Genomic DNA, 16,497 nt, shown 5'->3' on the forward strand with positions numbered 1-16,497 from the left:
CAAGCCATTGATTGGCCACTTCCGCAAGCTCTGAACTACTGTTGCCCCCAGTACATCTTTCAGGCAGGCAGATGTGGAGTGAAGGGTTTGTGGCTGGGTTGGTATCCCAGTCCTACCACTGGGAACCTTGCCTGGTTACTGGAGATGGTGGGCTCAGGCTCCCTATTCTCCACTACTAGGAACCCTCACTAGAGTCACCCTCATCGGTCCCAGGCAGTTCCCATTGCACTAGGCCTCCACATCACCCCATGAGTGCCCCCCATTCCAGTTGTCTCTCCCTGTTCTCCTCTCCTCCATCTCTCCCTCCTCCACCTGATTCCTCCTGTTCCCATCCCTACCGCATCCCCAGTCACCACCCAAATCTCCCCTTCCTCTTCCCAGGAAGGTCCATGTGTCCCTCTTAGAACTTCCTGTTTTTTTGGTTTTTTTTTTTTTTTTAGCATTTATGGGTCTGTGGATCGTAGCATGATTGTCATTTACTTAACAGCTAATATCCACTTACGAGTGAGTACATACCATGTTTCTCTTTCTGGGTTTGGTTGCCTCACTCAGGATAACTCTTTTTCTATTTCCATCCATTTGTGTGTAAATTTCATGATGTCATTTTTTATAGCAGCCACATAATACTCCATTGAGTAAATGTACCACATTTTCTCTACCCATTCTTTGCTTGAAGGACATCTAGGTTACTTCCAATTTCTAGCTATTATAAAAAAAAAACCTTCTATGATTATAGTCAAGCAAGTGTCCTTGTGGTAGGAAGGAGGTCTTTAGGGTGTATGTCCAAGAGTGGCATAGTTGGGTCTTGAGATAGCTTGATCCCCAATTTTCTGAGGAACCGCCATATTGATTTTCATAGTGACTGTACAAGTTTGCACTTCCACCAGCAATGGAGCAGTGTCCCCTTGCTCTACATCCTCAAGAGCATGAACTGTCACTTGTGTTATTGCTCTTAGTCATTCTGACAGGTGTAAGATAAAATCATTTAAGTATTTCTCACCCATTTGAGATTCCTCTGTTGAGAATTTTATGAAGTGGATTCTTACCTAGACAAAGCTGGTCAGTTGGCCATGTGGTCTTTGTCATGGTTCATAGGCAGCAGAGCTCTGTAAGACTTTTGATTGCCTCCCTCCTTGGAAACATTCATAGCACCTCTGGACCCATGACAGCTAGTCCTCAGAGAACAGACGTTCATAATTTAGTTAGGGTCTTCTGAGTCTTGTGTCTGATGTGCGTAATGTTCTCAGCAATAGAGACTTACTTTTATTCAACCTCTGGAAGGCAACAGCAGCAACCTACATTGTTTTGGGATTCCTTGAACTGTTCTGATCCACTAGAAAGGGGTTCCTCTCTCTGTCATTGGGGTTTTTGTTAGGCAGTTTATGGTTCTTGTAGGGTGTATTGTTATTTCAACTGTGTATATGTATACCATGTATACATACTTACATGTATACCATTATGGGTAAATAAAAATAATATTGTTCTTTATTCTATTTCAAATGTATTTCACTATCTTCATAGTTTTAAAAATATTTAAATCTAGATGAAATTATCAAAGTTGAGATAACTTTCCTACATATTTATTTTAAGAAAACAAAATTTTGCTTCTTTATTCCAGTTAACATTGACATGGTGTTTTCAAGATTCATTAAAATAACATAGATGGCTCACTTCAAATATTTTTCTTAGCATTATAGAGTAAATTTACATTAACTATCCCCTTGCCCCCGGCCCCGCTTTAAGACTTAGCACTGGTCAGTTTTGCTTTGGTATCACTCCAGCTTTTTCATCTTAAGGCTTTCAATTTTAATTTAGTTTGTGTGGTTCTCACGATGCAGAAGAGACTGAAAGTAATAGGACTGATATTATAAAGGATATTAGTAGATTTGCTTAGGGGACATTAAGTCACACAAAATAGAATTTAGCTTAAGGAGCACTGTCTCCAAAATACTCCAAAAGTAAATGGTCTTCTAGCTAGGCCTGTTAGAGGCAAGAAAGATTTAAGATGCCATGATGGATTCACCAGTCATTCGAATTCATTCTCATAACAAAGGGAGACATCCCTGACTTACAAACAGCCTTCATGCCCATTTCTCCATCTGAGAACAAGCATCCAACCGGCAACTCCACTGAGCAGCACAGGGTGACAGTTGTCATTAAGTCCTGGACTGCCATAGCCCCAGTTCCCTTTTTGAGAAAAACATATTTTTGCCTGGGAGACAAGATGAGCCTGGGTAACAGCTATTTGAAAAAGAGGAACACTGATGTACTTAAAATGATTCCAGCAATATTTAATATTTTTCCTGTGTAATCTCCCATCTGCCCAAGTAGTTAGTCTTGCAGTTTCTTGTCTTTGTTTAAATTGTTCAAAGTATAAACCAGAGAGGGGCAGCACTGGAAAGAGATTTATGGATGCCAGCACTGTGGAATGCATCCGCCTAAGGTGTATTATGTAAGTTAGTAAAACCTTCTGTTTGAGGTGGTTCCTCTTTGGGCATTAGTCAAACCAGGATCATGCTGTCGTTAATGAGCTTTCTTTTTCCTTACTTTTTCCTGAATGTGTGGGGCCTTAAAAAGAAAAGATAGTATCTCAAGTGGACTGAGGTAGGCCTTGAACTTGCTATGCAGCTGAGAATGACCTTGAACCCCAATCTCTCCATTCCCCCACTTCCAGAATGCTGGCATTCCAGGAATTCATTCCCTCTCCCAGCTTCCCCAAAATGCACCCTTTAAAAATAATTTGGACAGAACACTGGCAACAGTCTTTTTTGCTGTTATTTTCTTACCAGCTTGGTGGTCTATTTCTATCAATTTCACACTTGCCTGGCATTTTCGCTAGGTAAAGAATCCAAAACTCAGAACTATAGATATTTTTTCTGCTGTTTTCTGCCCAGTGGGATTGGATGAAGGACTAGATAGTGTTTGCTTCCCTGAAGTCATCAAGAGGGAAGCTGTGCCTGGTACTGGAAGCCTAGACAACCACATGAGGTTAGTGAGGTCACGGACCTTAGAGGAGAACCTACTTCACTTCATTAAACCGGCACAACTAAAACTGTACTTTAAACACCTATTCTCTCACACAAAGATACGGTCAGTTCTCACACCCCCTCAAAGAAACTTCTCTGCAACAGAGACCATTACAGAAAACCACAGCAGGCCAAAATAGAGAGAACAGGTGAGCATGGGGGTCCAGCCTGAACCGACACACCTGCAACACAACTTGCACATCTATGAACATCACGGAAGAGTGGGCAAAAGGCTGTAAGAGCCAGAGGACTGGGAAAATCTGCCGTGAGAGTGTGCCTCACAGAAATTACGGGGAGCATCTTGCATGATACCTCAGCAATATGGCTGCTTAACCAAGACCTGAAGAAGTATACGAATAGACATGCTGACATGGAAGGGGGTAATCTCACAGAGCTCCACCCATGGACAAAGAACTAAGGGCAACTAAGGAATGCTTAAAGGAGGATTATGTATGTATTGTGTTAGTGTATTAATAGTTGTGATACGACAAGAAGTGTTCCCCATAAACTCATGTATCTGATGCAGGAAACAGGTCACTGGGGACCAACTTTAGGAGTTCATATTCTGGTCCCACTTCCAGTTCACCCCCTCTGTTTCACGCTTGTGGTTGAGTCCATGATATCTCAACTTCCTCCTCCTGCCGCCAGGTTTGCCTTTATGCCTGTGCTCGCTGCCATGACTCGTTGCCTTGATGGATTCTTGTCTCCCTTTGGAACCATAGTCAAAACAAACATTTTTTTCTGTAAGTTGCCTTGGTTATGGTGTCCTATCACAGCAACAGAAAAGTGACTAATACAATAGTATATCAAACAAAAAATACTATGATAAAATTATTCCCCAAATGTTAGGCAGCATATAACTTTTAATATTTAATTAATAATTTTGTATTAATATATATATGAACTTCTAGTATTTGTTTGTCATCCATTGCTACATAAACAGTTATCCTAAACTTAATTACTCAAAACCAGCAATGCTTAGGGATTGATATCCAGAATAAATTCAGCTTTAAAATAGACAAAGAAACAGATACGAAGGTATGTAGAAAGCCAATAAGCCTGTGGAAACTATGTTTCAAAAGTACTAGTCGTCAGGGAAATACAAATCATGACCACAGCAACGTCAGCAAGACGGCAGAATAGGAAACTTCCCTCCGCCCACAAAGATGTCCATTCAAGAAAGGCACGCATGGTCCGGCTCAGATGGCTCAGAAATAAAGGTGATTCCGTGTGGAAGGACAGAAGCAACTCATGAAAGTTGTCTTCTGACTCCACACAGATGCCAAAGCAATGCATCTCTCTCTCTCTCTCTCTCTCTCTCTCTCTCTCTCTCTCTCTCTCTCTCTCACACACACACACACACACACACACACACCACTAACAACAACAATAACAAAAACTACTCTACACGAAAACGTAAAACTGATGTGGGATTTCCCTCTGTATGTTGTGATTACCTTTAATAAATAAAGAAACTGCTTTGGACCTATAGCAGGGCAGAACTTAGGTAGGCAGGGAAGACTAAAGTGAATGCTGGGAGAAATGAGGTGGGGGTCAGAGAGAAGCCATGGAGCCCGCTAGAGACAGACGCTGGGAACTTAGTAAGCCACAGCCATGTGACGATACACAGATTAATAGAAATGGGTTAAATTAATATGTAAGAGTTAGCCCATAAGAAGCTAGAGCTAATGGGACAAGCAGTGATTTAATTATTACAGTTTCTGTATGATTATTTGGGGGCTAAGCGTCTGGGAATAAACTAGTAGCCTCTTTACTACAACTAATGATAAAGCACAGTTTACAGTCCTCTGTGTGAGAAATCTGGAAATCAGTGAAGAGGCTCCTTCACACCAGTGAGCACAAGCCCAGCGACATCAAAGCCAGAGGGAAAATTCACAGCATACTGGCTCAGGAATCTGCACCACACTGTTGGACAAAATTCTGAATATTGGCTAGTCCCTGGCGAGAGACAGAGATGGACCATGTTTGCAAAGCTCTAGTTCTGGAGAAGGGCTACATGAGGAAATTGCCCTGCCCACTGTTACAGGGTGCCCTCAGCATTACCATACACAGGCTGGTATTGCGACACACTTGCCCTCAGGGGGAAGACTGAACCGCACATCTAATGTGCCTATCTTGTGGAGGAGGGGTGCATATGAGGTTTTGGTTTGTCTCCTGTATGCCTTGGTGCACCGACGGGACCTAGCATACTGTAGACACCTGAGGACTCCTGAGAAGATGTTAATGGGTGGGACCCTGCTCCGGCAGACTTGGAGTGCCTCAAGGGCAATGCAGCTTAGTGACACCCCCTCCTTTGGGGAAATAAGCTGGAAACGTGCATTCAATCTTCTGACTTTTTCAAAGTCTGGCTGAGGGACTCCGCATTAATCACTGTTCTAATTGTTTAAACCAAAAGGCGGAGGGGGGTGTACAGACTTCAAGGAAGAGTAATTTATTCTTGACTCATGACCTTGAACAGAACAACATCGAGTGGAAGAATAAATGGGCAAAGTTTTTCATTAAAAGGGACAGAAAACAGTGTAAAGAATGATATAGGGTGAGGCCAGGGCAAGATGCACCCCTAAAATATATGGCCAGTTGTAGCAAAGGAACGCTGCATTCCCACCGCCCGACTAGCTTTATCCGAAATAATTACATGGAAACTGTATCCATTTAAACATTGCTATTAGTTTAGTAGTTTAGTAGTTATAGTAGTTAGTGGGTTATAACTGGCCCATTAGTTATAACCTCTTATTGGCTAGCTCTTACATATTGATTCAACCCATTTCTATTAATGTGTGTTGCCATTTGACTGTGGCTTACCGGGACAAGTCTAACCGGGGTCTATCTCGGAGAGGAGAGCTATGGCGTCTGCCTCATTGCCTTCTTCCCAGCATTCTGTTCTGTCTACTCCACCCACCTAAATTCTGACCTATCAGGCCAAGCAGTTTCTTTATCAATTAGCCAATGAAAGTAACACAACAGACAGATGACCTTCCTCCATCAGCCAGTGACCTACATTCTCCAACTAGGTCACACCTTTTATTTTGCACCCCTTCCCAACAATAACACTATTAGGTCTCGACCCTTAAGAACTCATGACCCTCATGGACCTCATGGACCTCATTCGTGACCCTCATTTCCTTTCTGAAAACACCCTTCCAGACATAATATCATCCAATCAAGTTGGTGGTTAACATTAACCATACGAAACGTGTTTCTGTATAATTCAAGATCAGGCAGTGACTGGGCATCATGTACTCTAGATGACCAAAGCCTGCTAGGAGCCGAAATGCTGTACTATGTCTTATTATTATTGGGCACGTGATGACTTATTATTATTGGGCAGTAGAGACAGAGGGACTGTCTTCCTCAGACTTTTCATCACTGGGGTGAACACATGGAAAGAATGTTTTAAAGGGGAAAAGATTTTTTGGGCTCATTCTCTCGGAGATACCCAGACAAGATTGGCTGGACCACATTTGAGTTGTGAATTAAGGCAGGATGTGGTTACCGCTAAAAACCACAAGACAGAGGGAACGGGAGGCAAGGGGGGGAGGGGAGAGGAAGGGAAGGGAAGGGGAGGGGAGGGGAAGGGGAGGGGAGGGGAGGGGAGAGGGGAAGGAAGGGGTGAGATGCCAGCTTACTAAGAAGGCCTACTTCCTGTAAGAAGACTGTATTTCCTTTTTCTGATACCCTGCCATTATACTATGAATCCAGCAGTGGTCAGAGCCTTCAGAATCCAATCAGTCACAGTCCAAAACCTCATCGGCTGGCAACAAGCCCTCAGGATGGGGGTTCATAGGTGATATTTCATTTCCAAACCTTAATATTTTATCTCTGACCCCAAAGACTCATGCTCACCTCACAATGCGAAAACGTAATGTTTGTCCCTGTAAATCTCCATAAACACATGACTCCATCTTTTCTCGAAATTCCATGTTCAAAGTCTCCCCAAAGATTAAAAACCAACTTTTAGCTGTGATCTTCTGTAAAAATGAAAAGATTACTTATTTCCAACATACAGGGAAAACATGGTCGTTGTAAAGGAAGGGTGAGAAGAGAGCCAGGAATGATGAGAGAGATTTAGCAGGGAGTTGAAGCGCACCTTGAGGGAACTGCCCCCCATAAAGCACACAGCCATTTCCTTTACTTCTTAATTTCTTACTTTCTGCTCTTTACTTTTTCTTTCACTTTCCCCTCCCCTAAAAAGGTTTGAGCTGAAACAAAAGGACAGGGTGCTTCAAAGGCGAGTTAACATTTTCTCTAAAGATGTCTGCCTCCCTTAGCAACCAAACAAATTACCAGTTCCCCAACATTTTATTCCTCACATTTGAGGGGTTCTGGGGTAGAGGTCATTTTTCTGAAATTCCTTCTATCTGACTGGGGTTGGGGGTAGGTGTGCTGCATCTTCCTGACCCAGAAGAATGAAGCTTCAGCCATGTTTTAGGATGGGCAAGAGAAGCCTGCAACACCGCAGCAAGAGTTCCCTTGGCCATTGTTTTTGCTGTAACAGATGTCCTGCTTCTCCGCTAACAGTTTTCTGTCTTAGTTACATTTCTGTATGAACTATATGATAAAACAATTTAAAGGAGGGAAATTTATTTAGGGTCATGGTTTCCAAGGGCCCAACCCATGTTCTCTTGATGCCTTGGAGCTTTGTGGTAGTGGGAATAGGGGTATTCTTCAAGTCATCTCAGCAGAAAACAGGACCAGCAAGGGAGAGGAACCTGGGAAAAGATGGTCCCTCTGCATCCACCCCTTGTGAGCTGCTTCTCCAGCCAGAGTCTGTTCCAGAACTTAAAACCATGAGCAATATTGTAACAGATCCATCTTTATATATTCTTTTCCAAGTATGTTGACATTGAAATTCAAACATTTTCCAACCCCTTTTCATGAGACAGAGTCTTATTTCCCAGTTCAAAGTGTAACTTCTTTTTATTTCTAATTCCTGAGATTGCAGTTCAGCTTGAGGCTTAGCTCCTGTGACATTGGTTTCATTAGCTTGTCTGAGAAGAGAGACCTAAGAGATAGCTAAGTTGCTTGGAAGTCTATCCTCTGCTCACTTCTGTCTTTCTCTTTCACCAATTTAAAATACTTCCTGGTAATGGAATAAAATTTCTCGTTCAGATGGTGGTAGAGGGATTTCTGTTAGTTCACGCTCACGTTGGAGTCTAACTTTGTTGTTGCTGTGGTTAACCCCAGTGAATGATAAGCCTCAGATCTTTCTAGAAATACTTGTACTGGGATAGAGGTTACTTGCCCAAGCTGTTCTCTGAATGTCTGTTTGGCTTTGATTTCTCTGCATATTTTTCTTCTGAGTCCCTACTTTGTAGTGCTCCCCAGAAAAAAAAAAATCCAAAATCCCATATTTCTTTTAGCTGCATCCAGTTCTTTCTTGGCATATTGGGGGTGGTTGCACGATTCAGGTTATTTTCAAAGAACTAATCTTAAGGTTTAGAAACTCGTACTGCTTGATCTAGGCTATTATTGAGGTTGTCAGCTAGACTTTTGTTTTTAAATATGATCTATTGAATTCTTCAGCTCTGAGATTTCAGTCTGGTTCTGTTTTTAATGATCTCGTCTCTGGGCTCAATTTTTAATTCAGATCACAAATTGCCTTCCTAGTGTTGTTGAATTGTCTGTTCCTTTGGACCTGAAGTGTTTCCTTGGATGTCTTACTTGGAATGATTTTCCAGCCCCTTATCAATGTCCTTTTCCTTTTTTCGTTTCCTGGAATTACTGTGTTCCTTTTGAGGCATCCTGCTAACTGCTTTATTATGGTTCTAGTATCAGTAAATAGTGTTTGTTTTGTTCTTTAAAAATAACTGTTTGGACTACTGATCTGTTTTCTCTATGGGTTTTATAGGATGGCCTTCATAGTAAAAAGCTTTTTCCTGAAGATGCCTCTTAGGGTATCATTTCGGTCGGTTACCTTAACATGAGCTTTAACTGGACACAGGAAACTCATCTCTGTAGAGCTTCTTTAGCTGCAGCTGCTGGCTTTGGATGCAGAGTGTGTAGTAATAGGGCAAAGGAGGCCTTCGATCTCCAGAGGCCACACTGGGATAGGATCACTCCGACAGAGCAGTACACGGTACCAGGAACACGACAGCCACTGGCCAGTCACTGCAGGGAACCCAGACAGGTACAATGCAGCACCCATAAGAGTGAGAACAAATTCTCATAGGCCATGTAGTGTTAGGGGCCATGAAGGGGGAAGCTTTTCTGTCCTAAGGCCACTTGAATGCCTTTGCAAGGCTTTATGGTTGAGGACCACCCGGCTCCTTTTCTTGGTTGAGTCTGGTGAACAGGGCCACCTCGCTGCTATTCAGAGGCCAATATCCTCAGAGTGAGTGGGCTTCCTGGCTGGCCCTCAGAGATAAGGATTGACGGATTCAGCTAAGTAGTAGACAAGCTGACCGAGCCTCTGGGATAGTTTTCCCCACCGTTTCAGAGGATTATGGGTAGGCAGGCTCTCAATGTGACGCTGCAGCAGGGGTTTGGGATGGGGCGGGCACCACGTAGCTCATTCTCTATCCCTAGCAGCTCCCCATACTTGGCAAGGGGCATATGAGGGCGGCAGGCTTTTCCTAAAGCACATTCGGGTGTTCTGTTAAGCAAACCCCTTCAGATTCAGACTTGGTCCCTGACTTGGAAAGTGGAACCGTGTCGTGCCCTTCGTGCCCTTCTCTGTGAGGCTGTGGTGCGGCTCTGCGCTCTGCGGCATCTCTGCCTCAGCTTCCCTGTACTCGGGCAGGCGCTCTGCTTCAGCCCCTGCAGCAGGATGGGTCTTCTTTGTTTTGGTTCGTCCTAATAGAGACAATGATGCCTACTTGATTGCCAACTTGATTGGACTGGGATCACCTAGCAAGCACGCCTTCAGACGCAGCTGTGAGGGGTTATTTAGATTAGGGTTGCCCCCCCCACCCCGCCGCCACGCCCCAGCCATGACTGACTATAGCCCTTCACACTGTAAACTCAGATACCTTTCTTTCCCCCAGTTGCGATGGTGAGACGTTTTGCACCAGAAACAGAAAATGAAACTAGCACAGAGAGAACTGCTCTCGCTGCTTCTAGTCCTTTCTGCTGCAGCTCTACTCAGCATCTGTTCTGCTGCAGCTGCACTCCCTTAGAGTAGGCACCATGGCAAGGGGAGGGTCTCTTGCCAATTAGGTTTCCATTTTAATCAGACACTGCTTCTTAGAAGCCTCCACTGATGTTCCCACCCCTCCTCCACATTTACTGCTAATTCTAGACTCCCTTTCTTGCCTCTCTCTCAGGCACAAACACTTTTTACCTTTTCCTGGTCCTGGCAGCAGTGAGTCTCTGAACTACCAAAGGAAACAATGTTTGTTTTCACTTGTCTTTGCAAACACTGTAAGCACTCTTCCTAGACACATAGGATAAGAAAGAACAGATTGGACGTATGAATTCTTTTTTTTTTTCTTTCTTTTTTCTTTTTGGTTTTTCAAGACAGGGTTAGCTTTGGAGCCTGTCCTGGAACTAACTCTTGTAGACCAGGCTGGCCCTGAACTCACAGAGATCCACTTGCCTCTGCCTCCCGAGTGCTGGGATTAAAGGCATGCGCCACCACCGCCTAGCTCGGACAGATGAGTTCTTGGCAGAGGATGGTGGTTACTCTTCTCCTCCTCCAGCTGAGGAACTTTGTGTGCCTAATGAGGAAAACCTTCCTCATGATTTCCTATAAGTTTCCTTGTGAACTCCTAGCAGGACTCTAACAGCAAAACTCTGCAAGGGGTAAACACCAGCAAGCTCACTCTCTCACTAGCCACACTCAACCTGGAGCAATAATTATAAGATTTTAGGTGAGGGGCTGGAGAGGTGGCCCAGTGGTTAAGAGCACTCAGTGACTACTTTTCCAGAGAGCCAGGGTTCAGTTCCCAGCACCCACACAGAAGTTCACAGTCATCAGTTTCAGGGGATTGGGTGCCCTCTTTGGCAAAACACCCCCACACAGAAAAATAAATAAGTTAAGCCATTAAAAAATAAGTACATTTCCAGGCAATGATTGTTACTGGTTTAGATGGCATCTGAAGGAGACCACACAGTTTCCCAGGTATGAACCAATGTCTTCCCAGATTTTGTTAAATTCTTTTACTCTGTGACCTCAGTTCTTTTAAGAGCTCAAGAAGTTCCATTAGCTTGCATTTTGTCCAACACCTTTTCTTTTCCATAAGGGCATGAGCAACTCTTTCTAGCTCTTTGCATCTTTAAGATAAAGCCAGAATTAATCTCCATACTTTTCGATATATACTTTTTCTATAACCTGACCAGGCATGGTATACGCCCTTAAATTCCAGCAGAAGCAAGTGGACCTCTGTGAGTTCAAAGGTCAACCTGGTCTACATAGTGAGGTTAGCCAGTGAGACCATTCAAAAAAAATAATTGACAAAAGTATATTCTGACATGAGTTCTTTGGATATAAGTTCAATACATACAACCAGATGTTTTCATGCACACAATAAAAAATGTTAAATGTCTTTAAAATAAATAAAAATATCAGCTCATCAACCAGTATTAGTCAGAGAACAAAAAAGCAAGTCATAAGCCAGAAGATCTTTTAAAAAGTTTTATTTTTATTTTATGCATAGGGCTGTCCTGCAAACCCTTATAGGAAGATAGAAAAGACGCGAGCAAGTGATATCTCAAATGTTCAAAAATCTCAAAAGTGATATCTAAAAGTTAAATTACCACACCAAAAAAGCACACTCAACTTCCTTAGTCATCAGGGAAATGCAAATTAAACCACAGTGTAACTCGCCCACTCAGTAGAGCCAAAATTGGCAATTCTATTGATTCTGAATATTGCCCAAGTATTTTGGAAAGGTAAAAAAGTCTCAAACACACTGGTTTGAGAGAAAAAAAGATTGCTATGTCCACTAAGGTTGACCGCGTGCACAATAAGCCTATGGGTAATGAACTATTTCACAGTTTGTGACTGGGAGTGATATACACATCTATGTCTCTGCTGTTTCTTTGTGTCAACGCTGTGGAAGGGCTCTACTGTATGATTTGGGGTTGAGGGTCTCTTGTGAGTTTTCAGTAGATAGCAGCTCTTCTGCAGACTCAACTGCAGTTGGAGACTTTGCTTTCACAATGATTCAGTCACATGACTATCCACAGAAGGCCTTATCTTCTCACCACAAAGATCTCTCTATAGATCAGCTCAAATGTTCTCCTGAAATGACAACTGGGTTCTCACAGCTACAATGCCTACTTGCTCTACTTTGACACAACATACCCCAACTTCTCCTATTCTATTCATTAGGAGGGAGTGACTGCGACTCACATGTAAGAGTATGAACTTATCCTCTTTCTTCTGAAGGGACTGAGGAATCTATGAACCCACCCTAAAAATTGCAACACATACCTGATAACCTTTTTTTTTTACTTTTAGCTTTAGAAGCAAAAACAGTTAGGTGCATATCTAGAAAGACGTACAAAATATTATGCCATTATTCACAATAGCTGAATAGTAGAATCAACACCAATGTCTGTCAATCATAGCTTTGCTAAAAAGGTTTTGTGTATTCTAATATAATGGCTTACTATTCAGAAATGAAAATAAGCTATAAATAAATCTTAAACATAGATGGAGCTCATGAATATATAATTAAGCAAAAGAGACACACCCAGAAGGTGAACTAGATTATTTTATATAAACATTTACATAAAAGGAGGCAAAACTAATCTATAATGTAAGAAGTCATGATGGATAAAATTTGCAGGCTAATGGATGTATCTAGAAACATCATATTGAGTGAGGTAACCCAGACCCAGAAAGACAATTATATCCACTCACTCATAAGTGGTTTTTAGACATAAAGCAAAGAAAACCAGTCAACAGTTCACAATCCCAGAGAACCTAGACATCACTGAGGACCCTAAGAGAGACATACATGGATCTAATCTACATAGGAAGTAGAAAAAAAAAAAGCTCTCCTGAGTAAATTGGGAGCATGGGGATCATGGGAGAGGGTAGAAAGGGGGGGGGGAGAAGAAGGGAGGGGAGCAGAGAAAAATGTAGAGCTCAATAAAATTAATAAGATAAAAAAGAGTTAGTTCCAGGACAGACTCCAAAGCTACAGAGAAACCCTGTCTCGAAAAAAATATTTAAAAGTTAATTTAAAAAAATGACATTTACCTTCAGAGTAGTAAGGAGAGACTGAGTTTCACATTTTGGCAGTCCAGTGAACCAGATGTCTCTGAACCTGAGTTGTGTTAATTACACAAGTACTCGGTGGAAACGTCCAGAGAGTCCCTTCCGTTGGCATATATGAAGAGTATGGCATGTTGTCCTGATAGAGGAGCAGAAAGGGGGAAAGTTACATACATATCATAAGTCTTGATCTTAGGGGTAGAAATTCTCCCCTTCTGTCAGCATAGAAGCTGGCAACATGGTTTCTAGTGAGAACTGCTAGGAAATGTGTGTTGGGAAGTGTTCCGCCTAGGGACTGCCCTGGGGAATACCCTATCTGGATGTGTATGTGGGACATTCTCTCATTCAATTCATCCTTTATTAGATTCTCAACTCTGCACATTGGAACACTTGCCCGGGCCTTCCCGTAGACTGAATGAATCATACGTTCTGAAGCTGACTGGTGAGTCTAGCTATTCTGACTCTCCTCACACTTTACAGAAAATATACACACAGGGGTTGCTTCTCATTAAAAGGGCTTGAGAGCAAACGGTCCTGCTAGAGAAGCAAGAAGCACCAAGGTGATGGTGGTGGTGGTGGTGGTGGTGGTGGTGGGCATTCCCCTCGTCTCCCTCGATCCTTTGTTCCAGGGCTGAGCTCACAGGCACTGGAAAGGGAACCATTAGATTACTCATAGCTGGTTGCAGTGAGTGGCAGTAAGACTGAATAGGAGGAGTTTACATTCACATCTTCTGTTTTGGTCCAGGAGAGGATAGAGAAACACAGGCAGGGAACAGTGGCATATTTGCTTCTCCGCTATCTCTGTAGTCTCTGTGTTCTCTCTCTCTCTCTCTCTCTCTCTCTCTCTCTCTCTCTCTCTCTCTCTCTGTGTGTGTGTGTGTGTATGTGTGTGTATGTGTGTGTGTGTGTGTGTGTGTGTGTGTGTGTGAGAGAGAGAGAGAGAGAGAGAGAGAGAGAGAGAGAGAGAGAGATATCTGCTTTGCTGCTGTAAGTAAGAACTCCATACTGTAACTCAGACGCAGTGCATTTTTACAGTGTAGTGCAGTTTACATTACTGCAATTGAGATAAATCAACCTTTTAAAAGGAAATGTTTATTTTGACTTAGGGTTTTGGAGATTCCAGTCCATGGTTGGTTGCTGCACCATTTGGGGCTTTTGGTGGCACAGCACATCATGGAAAGAGCACATGGTGGCACAAATAGCTGTCCTTGTGGCAGAAAAGCGAAAGTGAAAACACAGCCGGGTCTTCCTAGCTACCTCCTTTAGGCACGGGTACTCATTTAGGATGGCTTCCTGTGCCTTTCTTTGGCAGACATTCCACATTCCTGACATTTCTGACTTACCCGGGTCTCCATAGCAGCAGAGGTTTCGCTGTTAAAGCTTCGTATATTACCCTTTCAAGGCCTTCTTGCAGGGACACTGACCTTACTTACTACACAGTGCTTGGTTTCCCCACACTTCCCTTTCCAGTCCAGGTGGAACCATGAGGTCACCACAACTCTTGCTTTGTGCGTTCTCATAAAACCAGCATCACATGGGTGACGCCAGCCCAAGCAATAACCGCATCTTCTTGGATCATGGGTGTAGTGACCTGTGAGTATCGGAATGGCTGGACAAGAGAAGAGAATCAAAGGACAACAACCTCCTAGGCGTTCCTGGACCAACAGAGCACCCCAGAGGCACTATCCTCTAACAGAAATTCCCATGCTTACCCTTGAGTCTGGGGTAGAAGGTGTTTTGCTGATTCTCAACGCATCCTTTTTACTTTCCCAGTACAAGGCACTTGGCTTCTTTCTAACAAATTGTGTTACTCTCTTTAACATCCGTGTCCGCCTTGGCCTCAACTTTAAACGTACTTTTCTAGAAAAAGCTGTGAGTTCTTCAAAACTTTCTGCTCTGCTTTTTGCTTCTGATACTCATTGCATATTTGCTAAAAGTGACCAGTAATACCCATGCGACAGCCTGTGTGCTTCGCTCCTTTAAAAATGTCCTCAACCAGGTTAACTAATTAGTGCATGACCTTTTTGCAAGTCTCAGGGCATGGACAAGACAGATACAAGCTCTTTCTCAGAATTCAGCATCCGTGCCTCTGCTCCAGTTCTCAGTAACGTCCTCTATTCTGACTGAAACCTCAGGGCAGCCTTTACTGTCTCCACTCCTGTGAGCAATGTGGTCTTCTTTGCTCACACCCCAGTCACTCTGTAAGTTCTGCCAATAGGACTCAAAGCTTTTGCTTGCTTTTGCTTGCTTACGTCTCTAGACTTTTCCAGTTTCTTCTGGAAACCGGTTCCAAAGGCTTCTGGTGGTCAGGCATGTTCATAGCAACAACTCAGTTCCTGGGACTGGTTTTCTGTGTTAGTCGGGTTTCTTCCTTCCTCCCTCCCTCCCTCTCTCCCTCCCCTCCCTCTCTCCCTCCCTCCCTCTCTCCCTCCCTCCCTCCCTCCCTCCCTCCCTTCCTTCCTTCCTTCTTTCTTTTCTGTGACAAATACCTGAGACAAATGATTTAATAGCGAGGACTCATTTGAGGGTTACTGCTTCAGTTTATGGTAGGGGACTCCATCTTTTGGACTTGTTGTGAAGCAGACTATCATGGTGGCTGGAGCATAGCAGAGGAGGCTATTTTTCTGGCAGTCATGAAGTAGACAGATAGAGAGGAAGGTTCCAGGGACAAGATCCACCGTTACGAATATTGCGTCAGATATTTACCTGTCCATCTTCTAATAAGCATTGAACTCATCGGTGGATTAGTACATTGATGACGTCAGCCCCATCATAATCCAGTCGTATCCCACTACCACAGAAGCTGGGTACTAAGCCTGCAACATACGTAACTTTCAGGGGCACACTAGGCATTCCAACCATGATGCTTCTTTTTGGGGTCCTATGCATATTCTATCATATTTTATTCTTTTGTTTGTTCTGTTTTTCAAGACAGGGTTTCTCTGTAGCTTTGGAGCCTGTCCTGGAACTCATTCTTGTAGACCAGGCTGGGCTCGAACTCACAGAGTTTTTCCTGCCTCTGTCTCCTGAGTGCTGGGATTAAAGGTGTGTGCCACCACTGCCCGGCCATTTTTATTCTAGTCTTAACACTTGAAATGTTTTATTTCATCCTTTGAATATTAATCAGTTGGGAATTGATTTTTTTATGCAGAATGAAGAAAAGATACATTTTATTTTCCTTTGACACATGAAAAGTTATTTGTCCTGGTAGCCCTTATTGAATAGTTTATAGTGTTCTGACTGAATCATCATTATATATATATATATATAATGATATATATATTATAT

Source organism: Myodes glareolus, chromosome 2, assembly GCF_982192425.1.
Source record: "Myodes glareolus chromosome 2, mMyoGla1.1, whole genome shotgun sequence".
Taxonomy (NCBI): domain Eukaryota; kingdom Metazoa; phylum Chordata; class Mammalia; order Rodentia; family Cricetidae; genus Myodes; species Myodes glareolus.